Source organism: Lissotriton vulgaris, chromosome 7, assembly GCF_964263255.1.
Source record: "Lissotriton vulgaris chromosome 7, aLisVul1.2, whole genome shotgun sequence".
Classification (NCBI taxonomy): Eukaryota; Metazoa; Chordata; class Amphibia; order Caudata; family Salamandridae; genus Lissotriton; species Lissotriton vulgaris.
The window spans coordinates 873941709-873954125 of NC_141695.1; positions in this window are offsets into that span (position 1 = coordinate 873941709).

Here is a 12417-nt window from a genome sequence, read left to right on the forward strand (position 1 = left end):
CAATCCTGGTAGGGGAACCCAAACTACAGCTGGTCATTTTGGGCCTCCAACTTATCCATTCGAGGTTCTGCAGCTAGATTTCATCCACATGGAAAGGTGCAACAATTTGAAATACATACTTGTTGTTGTTTGTGCCTTTTCAAGATGGGTAGAGGCATACCCCTTAAAGGACAACACTGCCTTGTCCACAGCTAAAGCCCTTGTCAAAGACTTCTTCCCTAGATTTGGAATGCCGAGAATGGTCTAGAGTGATAACGGAAGTGAATTTGTGGGTCGAGTGATGAAGAGAGTATGTGAAGGGCTAGGCATCCATCAGAAGTTCCACGCTGTAAATCACCCCCAATCAGCTGGATTAGTAGAGTGCTATAATGGCACATTAAAACTGAAATTGGCCAAGATTCAAGCAAGCTCTGGTCTTAAATGGCCTGACGCCCTGCCTTTAGCACTCCTATCAGCAAGAATGACTGAGAATTCGCGACTGGGACTTAGTCCGTACAAGATAGTGTTCGGCCGTCCGGCCAACATTTGGAGAGTGCCAAGGCCCACCAAGTTTAGCGAGGTAGAACACCCTGTACTGCTTGATTATTTGTATGAATTGATGACTAAATTGCGTGTCTTACACCAACAGGTCCACAGCTCTTTACCGCCAGCGTCTGATGATCCAGGCCACACAATTGAACCTGGCACCTGGGTCCTGGTGCGCAACTTCCAGCGAACCAAGAACGAGCAGCTTCGCTGGTCCGGACCCTTCCAAGTGTTGCTGGCTACCCGCTCTGCAGTACGTGTCCACGGCAAAAAGAATTGGGTGCACGGCGCCCATTGTAAGCGGGTTCTGTTGCCCATGCCGTACGACCGGCGGGTCAAGGAGGGGATTGCTGACTCTGAAACGGAGACTGTGCCACGCTTTCTACCCTTCAGTGACGCTCGTGTAAAAGGAACAACTTCTGAACTGAAAAACGATAATGTGTTGCAAGAAGCTGTGCCACCGTCAATTCGATTGAACACTACAGAGCCTAAACTATTGTTCAAGAACCAAGAACTTCCTGAAAGAAACCATTATAATTTGAGACCGAGAGTCATGGACAAATAAAAGCAAGATAGAGTGTTTTTTTTTATTTTTAGTGGTTGCAGGTTAACCTCTTCACCGAGGATCTACTCATTTTTTCCTTTTGAACCGCCATCCAGGGTCAGCTGCTAAGGCCGCGGTTGCTTAAAGTCTTCTGAGTGCAGCCTGAGACATAAGGTCGACGGTTCTGGTTGGTCTAAGGGAGTTGCCCTGGACTGACAGAAGCATTCTTTAGCAGAATCACCCTACCACCGCGGGCAGCAATTAGAGAGGATGGATTTCCTTGAGTTGGAGAGACCTGCTCGGACAATGACTTTCCAACAGAAATTATGTAAATTAACTACAACAAAACGTTTTTTAGTATTATGTTTGTTTTTGCTGTTGAGCTTAATGATGTTATTAATTGGTTATGTGACATTCTCTTTTCAAGTAACGTTTATGCCTACTGTGCAACCTACACCTCCTTCTACTGCCTCCCCGCATTCTTTCCACCCTCTGCCTGAACACGAGTCCGCTAGGAGATCCGAATTTTTCAATAATTCCTTTGTTCAGCTCCTGCACCAACACCAGCTAGTAGTTAACACAACTAATTATTGGGTGTGTGGTCTCATGCCACACACGACAGATAAGGGTATCCCGTACTTGGTATTACCGTTTAGTCACAATGGTTCTTTGTGGGCATTTCAAACAATGTTCATATACGCCATCGAACCATATCCCACATGTTCCACAAGAAGTAACCTGAGCAACAAAGCATTGGTAGTGGGGATAACGAACATGAGTAGGAACATTGATTCGTACACAATGATTCCGAGAGATGAGTTGCAGGCTTATGATAGATGGAACATAACAGGGTATAGAGCCACTTTGAGTGAGAACCAGCGAGCAAAGAGATCCTCCCCAATCTGGATAGTACCCCATCAGGGTCGCCTGTGTCTGCAAGGTAATGGTAAAAATCCCAGAGCTCAGTTAGGGAGAAGTGTCTGCACTGAGACATATATTTTCGCTTCTCAGACTTCCCCTTCGTTCCTGGCAGCTAGGGACACCTATTTCATCTGCCATGATAGAGCCTATACATGGTTGCCCCCTGACTTCTCGGGCACATGTTTTGTTTCGTTCCTGTTGCCTCCCACCTACACGGCCGCGGCAGATTACCATAAGACAAGGATAGTTAGAGGTGTCATGAGTAAAGATGACACTGCCGGACAAGAATTTGGAGATTTCTTAAGGGGTTTTCTGCCTTTTTGGGGGCCTATGGTGAACAGCAGGAACATAAGGCTATTGACAAGATTGGTTGAATCCACTGTCATTGAAACAGCCGGTGCCCTTAGCAATTTGACTGCCGAGCTCCAGTCGGAACGCCTTATGACTCTTCAAAACAGGGTCGCACTAGACGTCATACTTGCAGACCGAGGTGGGGTATGTAAAGTGATACAATCAAGTTGCTGCATCTTCATCCCAGATAACGCCCCGACAGTCTACCAGGCCATCTCCAAACTGCATAAAATCTCCGAATCTATCCACACGGATAAAGGAGATTGGTCATTGGTGGGGTGGTTCTGGGGACTGATATCCGCCTGGGGATGGAAGATTATGATAGTCATTGGGAGGGTCTTAGCCATCTTTTTTCTCTTTTGTCTGTGTGTACAGTGCGCTCCTGCAATATGTGGCCTCTGTGCTACATCGTGTGTAAGGAAACATGTATCAAGAAACGAGCTAAATAGGATGATGCTACAGCAACATCTCAATGACTTTATGAACACAGACCTGGACTCAGATTAAATTGAGTATAGGTTATTGCCTATGTAAGGGCAAAAGGAGGGTCTGTGGTACTGAGAATTCTGGACCTGTGTTATAAACATCGTCGATCCATGACAATTTTGGTATCAGCGAACCGCAAATGGCGAGTGCGGTATACACAAGCATTTTCGTCACGACCGAGTGTTGGGATCACCCTGAAATTGGCATTCCCGTCACGAACCCTCGGGTTCCATTTTGTGAACGGCATCCATTTTGTGATTGCCCTCACATAAAGGCAATGACTAAATCCAAGACGAGTCCGAAGGACATGTGCACCTTTGCTGACTCCGCCATGACCTGGGCAAGCTAACTCCACTGCCTACAGCCAAACCTGTTCGGTCAGGTCCTTTCCCAGTGGCCGAGCGAGATCAGTATCAAGGCACAACATATCATAAACTTTTCATCACACACAAACCATGCCTAATCTTACATACACCTGTCCCTTTCTGTTGTTTTCTGACTTGCTTTACGAGGAGGAGGTGCCAGATTTTATTAGGGGTCTGTCGATATCTGATAGAAATATTGGGTCTTGCCGGGTAATCAATTATGGGCTGGACGAACTGAAATATGTGTTTGACATCATGACTCGGCTTTTTCTTTGTAGTAAAAATATGTGTATGGTCAACTGTAAAATAAGGAATGTTTGCCCGAGGCTTATTGTTTTGTATAAGAGAAAAAGACTGGCTTTGTAATTTTGAGCAGTCTCCTGAGAACATACATGCTGTTGTACTTCTAGGATACCTGTTACTGCTTGTAGCCAATAAATACGATCTTTGACTTCACCAAGAAGACTCTGGGTTTCTGTAGTCTGCAACAGGAAGGACTCAGAGTTTTCAGGTGTTCTCCCTGGCACCGCTGGGTTCTTAAAAACCCGGTACTTCATCACAAGAGGGGTAGGTTCGTAATTTCTGCTGCTCTCACAGTAGAACGGGTAGCACCAGTATCTAATAGAAACTCCCTGTTGCTGGAGTGACATTCAACCCTGTTCTCCTGGAATCAATTTGTATATTTCTCTTAGGGGTTACATTTATCATCTCACAAACTGGAAGATCCAACAATGAAGTATTTGGGTCAACCTGTCCGTCCTCATCAGCTACCATCACCATTTCATTCCTGACACCATTCTTTGGAACCGTCAATGCATGTAATTTTGATATATTCAGTTTTGTTTTTCTCCATACAATGGAACTATGGGACCGATTGTTACCGGTAACATCAATGCTTCCACATTCAAATTCAACTGACTTATTTTATGAGTCAACTCTTTTTTGCCTGATTTCACTTTCTCGTACTAGTCTAGTTATAGTTGTGACTTGTGGAGTGAATGGGATTCCCATAAGTGGGGCATTTGAAGTCACTTCACCTGAATTCTCTTGATATGGTGGAGGTATTTTGACTCATCATCAGAATGGTCATAGCTTAATCTCGAAGCTTTATATTTTTCTTTTTCTCTTTACATTTGCCTCCTGTCTGATCTTCTCCTACGAAAACTGGGTTCAAACCCTCAGTTATCACAGCTCTCCTCCATCTTTTCATTTTATCTTCCTTTTTCTCAAAAGGATATCAATACATTATATTTCTGTATCTCCTGCTGCCTCAATATTTCTCTCTTTCAATGCCTCTACTTTCCATTCCTCTAATGCTTCATACTAGGTGGGTCTGGGATTTGACTCTAGTGAATTTATTCGATTTCTCAAATTCTGTAAAATCCTTACATTGAAAGACAATGCTGTGGGAAATCTATAACACCATCTTCTTTGTATATTCCACCCAATTCTCTAACCAAGTACACGTATGGTATCCCCGCTCCAACATCAAAAAGGAAGCAGGCGTTCCATGAGGTGGAATAGGAATTCCCTCTCTAGTCACTATTGGTTTATCTTTTTTAAAGACATTCTTTATTTTCTTAAGCAACTTCATTCTTCTAACTAATTTTCGCTAATGTATGTCAATAAACAAGCAAAGAAAACCTTTCCATAACTTGACTTATTCTATTTGTCAGTGTTCGTCTTATACCAGCGTGGCTCACACCAACCGTCCAATCACAGTTCCCTAAGTGTCTACTATCTCAACCAATACCAGCGCGGCTCATACCAACGTGCCAATCTGAAATTACTTCACTCCGGCTATCTGACCAATGCCAGCGTGGCCTTTTTGTGACATCAATATTACTCCTGCTACTGACCCTCCCTTTACAAATTAATGTTGTAATGTATTTCTAAGTTTTCTAAAGTAAATTCTTGTTAGAAAAAACAAAACAATGCTACTTTGTCTGCTCCACTAAATAAAGAGATTGTTTTCAACTTTTCAAAGAGAATTCTTTCACTGTATGTAACAATAGCGACCAGAGCTATTTTATGTCCAAACAAGCTACAGGTGGACTCATTACTCCACTAGGGATTCAGCCAAAGTACTCCTCTGGGAATAAGGCCAGAGTTTCGGAATTGGACCTTTCAATTTTCAGACACTCTACTCACATACTAAATAATCCCTAAATATAAAACGAACAGCCTTTCGGTGTACATTATTATGACAACAGACAAAGTACTTCTGTAGTGTGATTTCTTTTTCCACACACTTCCTCTGCCTTCTTCAGGCTAAATTTCCATCCCAGGATTTCTCAGGTAACTCCTTACCTGTACTTCCAGACAACATAGAACAGGACATTATTATTATTATTATTATTATTATTATTATTATTATTATTATTATTATTATTATTATTATTATTATTATTATTATTATTATCATCACTCCTTTTCCCTGAGGCAAACTCTTCATTGGATATCTACAGATCCCCCTACCTATCCACCAATTTGGCTATCCTTGGAAAAGTCTTTCATCTCTCCCTTTGACTTTTCAGATATCCTCGCCTTTTCGACTCACACTTCTTTCTTGCAATCTCCTATTATTGCACACTCGTGTCATATTCTTACTCCCCTCATCCCCTCTACTTATCCTCCCTCTGCTTCTCTATCACACCAATCCATTTGGCACAATAAACAGCTTCGCATTAAAAATCGTTCCTTCTGTTGGAAATCCTGGCACTCTAAAGGCATAAAATGGATCTCGCAGTTGCTTTGTGATGGAGTTCCCCTATCCTTCTTTGAATTGCAATCCCGTTATCTTCTTCCTAACTCCTTTCACAAACAATATAATTTACTCCTCCCTGCACTTCTTTCTTTCCTTCATTCCCTTCCAGCTTCTACTGAATTTCCCCCACTCTACCCTCTTTTGTCTCCACTTTTAGATTCTTCTCCTTCTGCTTCTCGTATCTACTCCTGCTTACTAACACCTTCGGAGCGCTCTAAGTCTCGCACTGAACTGGCCTGGGAACAAGATTTATCAGTCACGTGGTCTGTCTCTTTATGGGATAAGTTTTGGATTAAGATTCACAAAACCTCTCGTGCTGCCAATACCACACAAACCCTTTATTTTATTTATCAAAGATTATTATTCTCTCCATCTAAATTGGCTTCTTTCTCCCCTGATTTTTCTCCGACCTGTTGGTCATGTTCATCCTCTTCGGCTGATTTGTCCCATATGTTATTTCACTGCCCTAACGTTACCTCCTTTTGGCATGGAATTTGGTCACCTATTTCCACTATTTTCCATTTTCAACTTCCCTTCACTCCATCCATTGCTTTCCTAGGCTCCCTCTCTCCAGAGTTACCTCAATCCCCTTCTCACTATAAGTTGTTTGACCTTTTTCTTGCTGTAGCCTTCCACTTAATTACTTCCAATTCGAAGGATTCCTCAAAACTTACTTATTCGGCCTGGTGGAATGCTATTTGCTTTAATCATCGTTTAGATACCAACTATGTATCCCCTGTTTCCCTTGCCATCAAGCATGACCTCCTTTGGATTCCACTCACCGATTACCTTTCCTCCACTTCCTCCCCCTCTTCCCCTCCTGTCACCATTGCTCCCTTTAAATTACCAGATGCAGTTCGTAAACCCCCTTGAACATTTCATCGTTGTCTTTTTGCCTATTCCTATACCATTTTTTATTCTACTAACTATTTATTTATATGATTATCTGCTTGCTTGCTCTTTTGCATTCAATGTAATTTGTGCACTTGCTGTTATAATTGACTTTGATCTTCTTGTTTACTTTCATTTTTATTTTTATTTTTTCCCTCTCTCATTCCTTTTTTCATGAACGAGAGTGTATCGTTTATTGATTCCGCTTTTCTATTATTTTGCATTAATTATTCCAGTATTCCTTGTATTATATTTTTTCTTAATGCATTTCACTTTGTATTTTCTATTTGATATCAATAAACTTGAACTTAAAAAAGAACAGGACATTAACTTTTCATGTCGAGAATATATGAGCAATAATCAATATTTATTACCAAATTAATCAATAATTGAACCGTCCTCTGATACCAGAAAACTGATCCAGCACGACACCTAATCAGGGATCAATAATCGATAACATCACATATAAATGGCCCATGCACATTCACCCACATCCCTGATGCGCTGGGGATCAAGTTTTAATGACGTGATAAATTGCTTTTTTCTACAGGTTCATATCTGACATTTCGAAATACATAACTGAACCTGCATGTCAACTCTCTTTCCTCTGGTTGATGGACCACTAGTTGAGAAATTGATGGTAATAATAGTTCTATCTATCTATCTATCTATCTATCTATCTATCTATCTATCTATCTATCTATCTATCTATCTATCTATCTATCTATCTATCTATTTAGCTAAATATTCACAGACTCTGGAAATGATTAATAACGTTTATCGCAAAATAATGTGAGAGAAAGAATGCTAGTTGCATACAAGTCACAAGGCAAACACAGGAAATTCACAAAGGGAGAGAAAAACATCAATAAAATGCAAACAATGTCATACTTATCAAATGAACGAAATGCATATGAAGTGGATAGACGAAGAGACATAAGTTTCAGAGACAAAATACATTTGCAAATGATTATGTGAATTGTAAGAAAACATGTAAAACTATACCAACTCAAAGATCTCTTAGAAATACTACCCCCCTGGCCAAGGCGGTATCGGGTTCCCAGTGATAGTGTCAGGGAACAAAGATTTTAGGATACAAGTACGGGACAGGGACAGGATCAGCTAGGCCTCTCTGCAAACCGATGGACAGCGACAGGTCACCCTTCTCTCTCTCTCTCCAGCAGCATCCGCCTTAAACCCCACCCCCAGGACAAGCCAGTCATACCCTAAAACCTACATGTCCAACCCACAACAGTTGAAACAATTTTTAGAACTCAGTCCCTTATTGGATAGTTCGGGGGTGGTTAATCACACCACTATGATCACATTCAAATTTCTACAGTCCTCCTTGTTTTCCAATGTTCACATTATCTGATCCTTGACATACATGTATTTGTTTCTTCATTCATGCTATATGTATCAATTTCTTTGTTCATGAGTCCTTTTTTTCTGTGTGTCCGCGGAAAAAATATATACACTGACTTCGGGTCCCGCGGCCAGTCTTGTCTATTGGCAGGAAAACAATGTATTTCGTAGCTGATCAATCTTGACCTTTTGAACTTCTCCTGCAGCCTTCAGCTTTTCTGTCTATTTATTGGATTATTCGTGCTTTCCTCCAGCCCCCATTCTACCATGTCAATTTTAGGAAGTTCAGGCCCATTCAGCTGATTATAAAGAATAAAACAAAGGCATTTATTAATTCTGTGAAATGCACTTTCCACTGTTTACCACCCACCTTTGCACTATCCAATGTTAATATTTTTCTTAACAAAGCTTTAAGCAAAAGCTGCATTATTTATTAATATTTTAAAAACAAGATGCAACATGCGAAATGCAGCCTAGTTATTTTATGCATTTGTTCACATTAGTGCAAGCATGTGCAAAGCGGTTTCCCGTGTATTGTATGTAATTCATAAGTTAGTTTCCACACTGTTAGTAAATATTATGGGGGTGTCAATTCGAGCAGGTCTTTTCTTTTCACAAAATCGTGCTCCACCACAGTCGAGCTTCTCAAACTCCAGCTCCCAGAGCTGCAGTTATACACAGATGCCCACCTCTGATGCAGAAGAGGGCGGTGCAGATCGAGAAGGCAAGGACAGTTCTCTCTTGAGCAAATTTAGCCTAAGAGAGCGAATGCTTCTTTGCTGGATCTGTCTTGCGTCAAAGGTGAAGCCTACCACAAACAATTGAAGTGCACACTCAAGGTAGCAGCAATGATGTTGGTCGGTCTGAAGTTAAACCTTTGAATGCTGTGAAGATTTTCTTTACTACCGAGCCGTCAAAAGTACTTCTTTATCTTGACTGTTCTTTTGTGGGTACTATTGCCATCTCTTGAGCCTTCAGATCAGGGGGAGGTCAAATTGCACACAGGCAGGCACAGCTTTGAGGAGCAGCTAATCCCACTTTGCAGCATGCCCCAGGGAGATCAGGGTCATAAGGCAGCACCAAATGACGTGGCAGTATAGATTTGAATTCTGGGCTACAGCCAGCCAGCTTCAGTTCATTTTGCACAGCCCTTAATGACACTCATATAGGAATGCTTTACTTTGTGCAAGGTTATCAAAAGCACCCCCACCCCAGGAGTTATCTGGCTCATTTCTTCAAAGTGGTTCAAGGCAGATCCCTTTAGCGGGTTGTGAGTTTTCCGATTAATATCCCAAACCTGGCAAGAGGAGATGGTACAGGTAATCAATTGGGGGGGGAGTAAGAGATGAGATCCTTTCAAACTCCTGTTAAATTGCATTTCATCAAATGGGGAAAGGATCACTTGTCCTGCGAAAAACTCAGGTCTGCAGGTTGGTAACTGGATGTCTCCCAATAAAATGACCCTCATACACGTGTGTTTCTCTCTTGCTTGCTTTCGTTAGCGGTATATGAGGTGTCCCCGCTTGTATCACACGTGCGTGCGTGATCACTGGGTCAAGTCATTTGTGTGCACCCTCCACCAGGAGGTTATACCTTAAGTTTAATGCAGTAGTGATCGTGGAAATAGGGTGATCAGGATAGTGATAAGTGATTGTAAAAGTATAGTCCAGATATCCAGTACTTGGAAGTTTATTAAATTTGGAATCGGACTATTGTTAAAAAATGGGGGGTTCGTGCTGCCGTGGAATCTGTTATGAATTCTAGCGCACTTAAAGGTCTGCTAAAATGGTCGACATGTTTCAGCTATAGGTGACAATTTGTCAGACAGCTTTCTTCAGGACCAGGGGGTGAAAGTGATGAAAATAAGTGAAAGAATAGGTAAATTTGTAACCTGATTCTGCAAGTGATGAGAGGTCTTATTGTACCTCCTTGTTAGTAGCTAGTTGCTTCATCAGGGGAGGGAGGTTCTATGAGGAAGACGGTAGCGCTTTCGCCTTCGCGTCCTCGTTTGCAGCATGTGCTGTCTCTGCCTCCGTCCACCCGGGTGGACAAATTTACCTATTCTTTCACTTATTTTCATCACTTTCATCCCCTGGTCCTGAAGAAAGCTGTCTGACAAATTGTCACCTATAGCTGAAACATGTTGACCATTTTAGCTGACCTTTAAGTGCGCTAGAATTCATAACAGATTCCACGGCAGCACGAACCCCCCATTTTTTAACAATAGTCCGATTCCAAATTTAATAAACTTCCAAGTACTGGATATCTGGACTATACTTTTAAAATCACTTATCACTATCCTGATCACCCTATTTCCACGATCACTACTGCCTTAAACTTAAGGTATTACCTCCTGGTGGAGGGTGCACACAAATGACTTGACCCAGTGATTACGCACGCACGTGTGATACAAGCGGGGACACCTCATATACCGCTAACGAAAGCAAGCAAGAGAGAAACACACGTGTATGAGGGTCATTTTATTGGGAGACACCCAGTTACCAACCTGCAGACCTGAGTTTTTTGCAGGACAAGTGATCCTTTCCCCATTTGATGAAATGCAAAAAGAGGAGATGGTAGTCAAAATCTGAAGCCCTGGAGCTGAGAGGGTTTTCTCAGTCTTCTTGCATGAGTCATTGAGAATTCCTGACAAGTCGAGGGGTAAGGTTTTTACCTATACATATTCCATTGGCAGTCATTGATTGTGAATTCTGCAGGCATAGATTTTGGACTGTTTCAGCAGATCCTGTCTGTTGGACTTCTCCCTTTCTGCAGGATCATCCGCAGACTTTACACTTTTATCCTCCAGTTTTCTGAACCCATTTCTGTTGGCTTTCAGGACGCTTCACAATTTACCACTGCTAATCTGTGATAAATTGCTTGTGCTCTCAACTCTAAGCATGGTAAAATTGTCTTACACCAAATTGGAATATTTAATTTACTTTAAGTCCCAAGTAAAGTGGCACTACCTGTAGCCTGGGACTGCAAATGAAATGCTACCCTTTTGTACCGCTTTGTATGCCATATGTTGGCAGGGTATGCTCAGACGTGAGTCCCTTGCTCTCTTTGCCACTGGATTCAAGCAAGCCTGGCTGAAGACGGCTGTAATTCCTGAAACCCGTCCTTGGAAGCTTGACTCCGGTCCAGGGAAGGCATGGCTTGGCAGATCGGGCTGGACTGTTCCCATGAGGCACAGGGTCAGACTGATTTGCATATGGCCATGTCTGAACTGGGGTGGCAGAGTGGGCTAAAGAACAGTGATGGATTAAACCCAGATCTGTTGACTGGGTGTGAGTGTTTGTTCGGTTCAGATGCTCCGTCCATCACCACCCCCTTTTGTAACCCTTGGGCCTGCAGCACTGATTATGCCATCCACTTAGGTAGCCCTGTACACATGTCTCAGGCCTGCCATTATACAGCCTTTGTGTGCAGATTTAAACTGCCTTTTGAAACTGGCAAAATAATACTTTTGCCAGGACTAAACCTACCTTTTTATGTCGAGCATTTGAGACTTCTTTTATATATGTGGGTTCTGTTCTTTTGAATAAAATTCAAAAACTTGAAATCTGACCACGTGAGTGCGGCCATTCCTTCTTTCCTTGGGGGGGAAAAAAGTCTGAGCGTATATTAATATATATATATATATATATATATATATATATATATATATATATATATATATATATATATATATATATATATATATATATATATATATATATATATATATATATATATATATATATATATATATATATATATATATATATCCTACTGGCGGTCGCCAGTAGGTATATATAGTTAGGATTTTTTTGAATAGGGATTTCTGAAAATTCTATGTTGAATAACTTTGGCGTTGATGGACGGAATTGGCTGAAATTTTCGGGAAAATGGCACATTCTGTTTCTGAGCTTCCCCTGAAAGTTTGGGGGGGTTTTGTCAAGCGGGGGCCGAGAAAACAGGGGGCTCCCAAAACTTGTTTTTAACATTGAGTTTTCCATAGGGCGGTTGGACTCACTTTTAGCTCGAACGGCTGAATGGATTTCCACAAAACTTGGCAAAATTGTAGGGACTGGTAGCCCGATGTGCCTTTGCTATGTCTCAAGATATATGCTCCAGTGGTTTTTACGAAAATTTACTTTGAAAAATATATATTGGGCTACATTGGGCTATATATATGTTAGAGCCCAAATGTAGCCCAA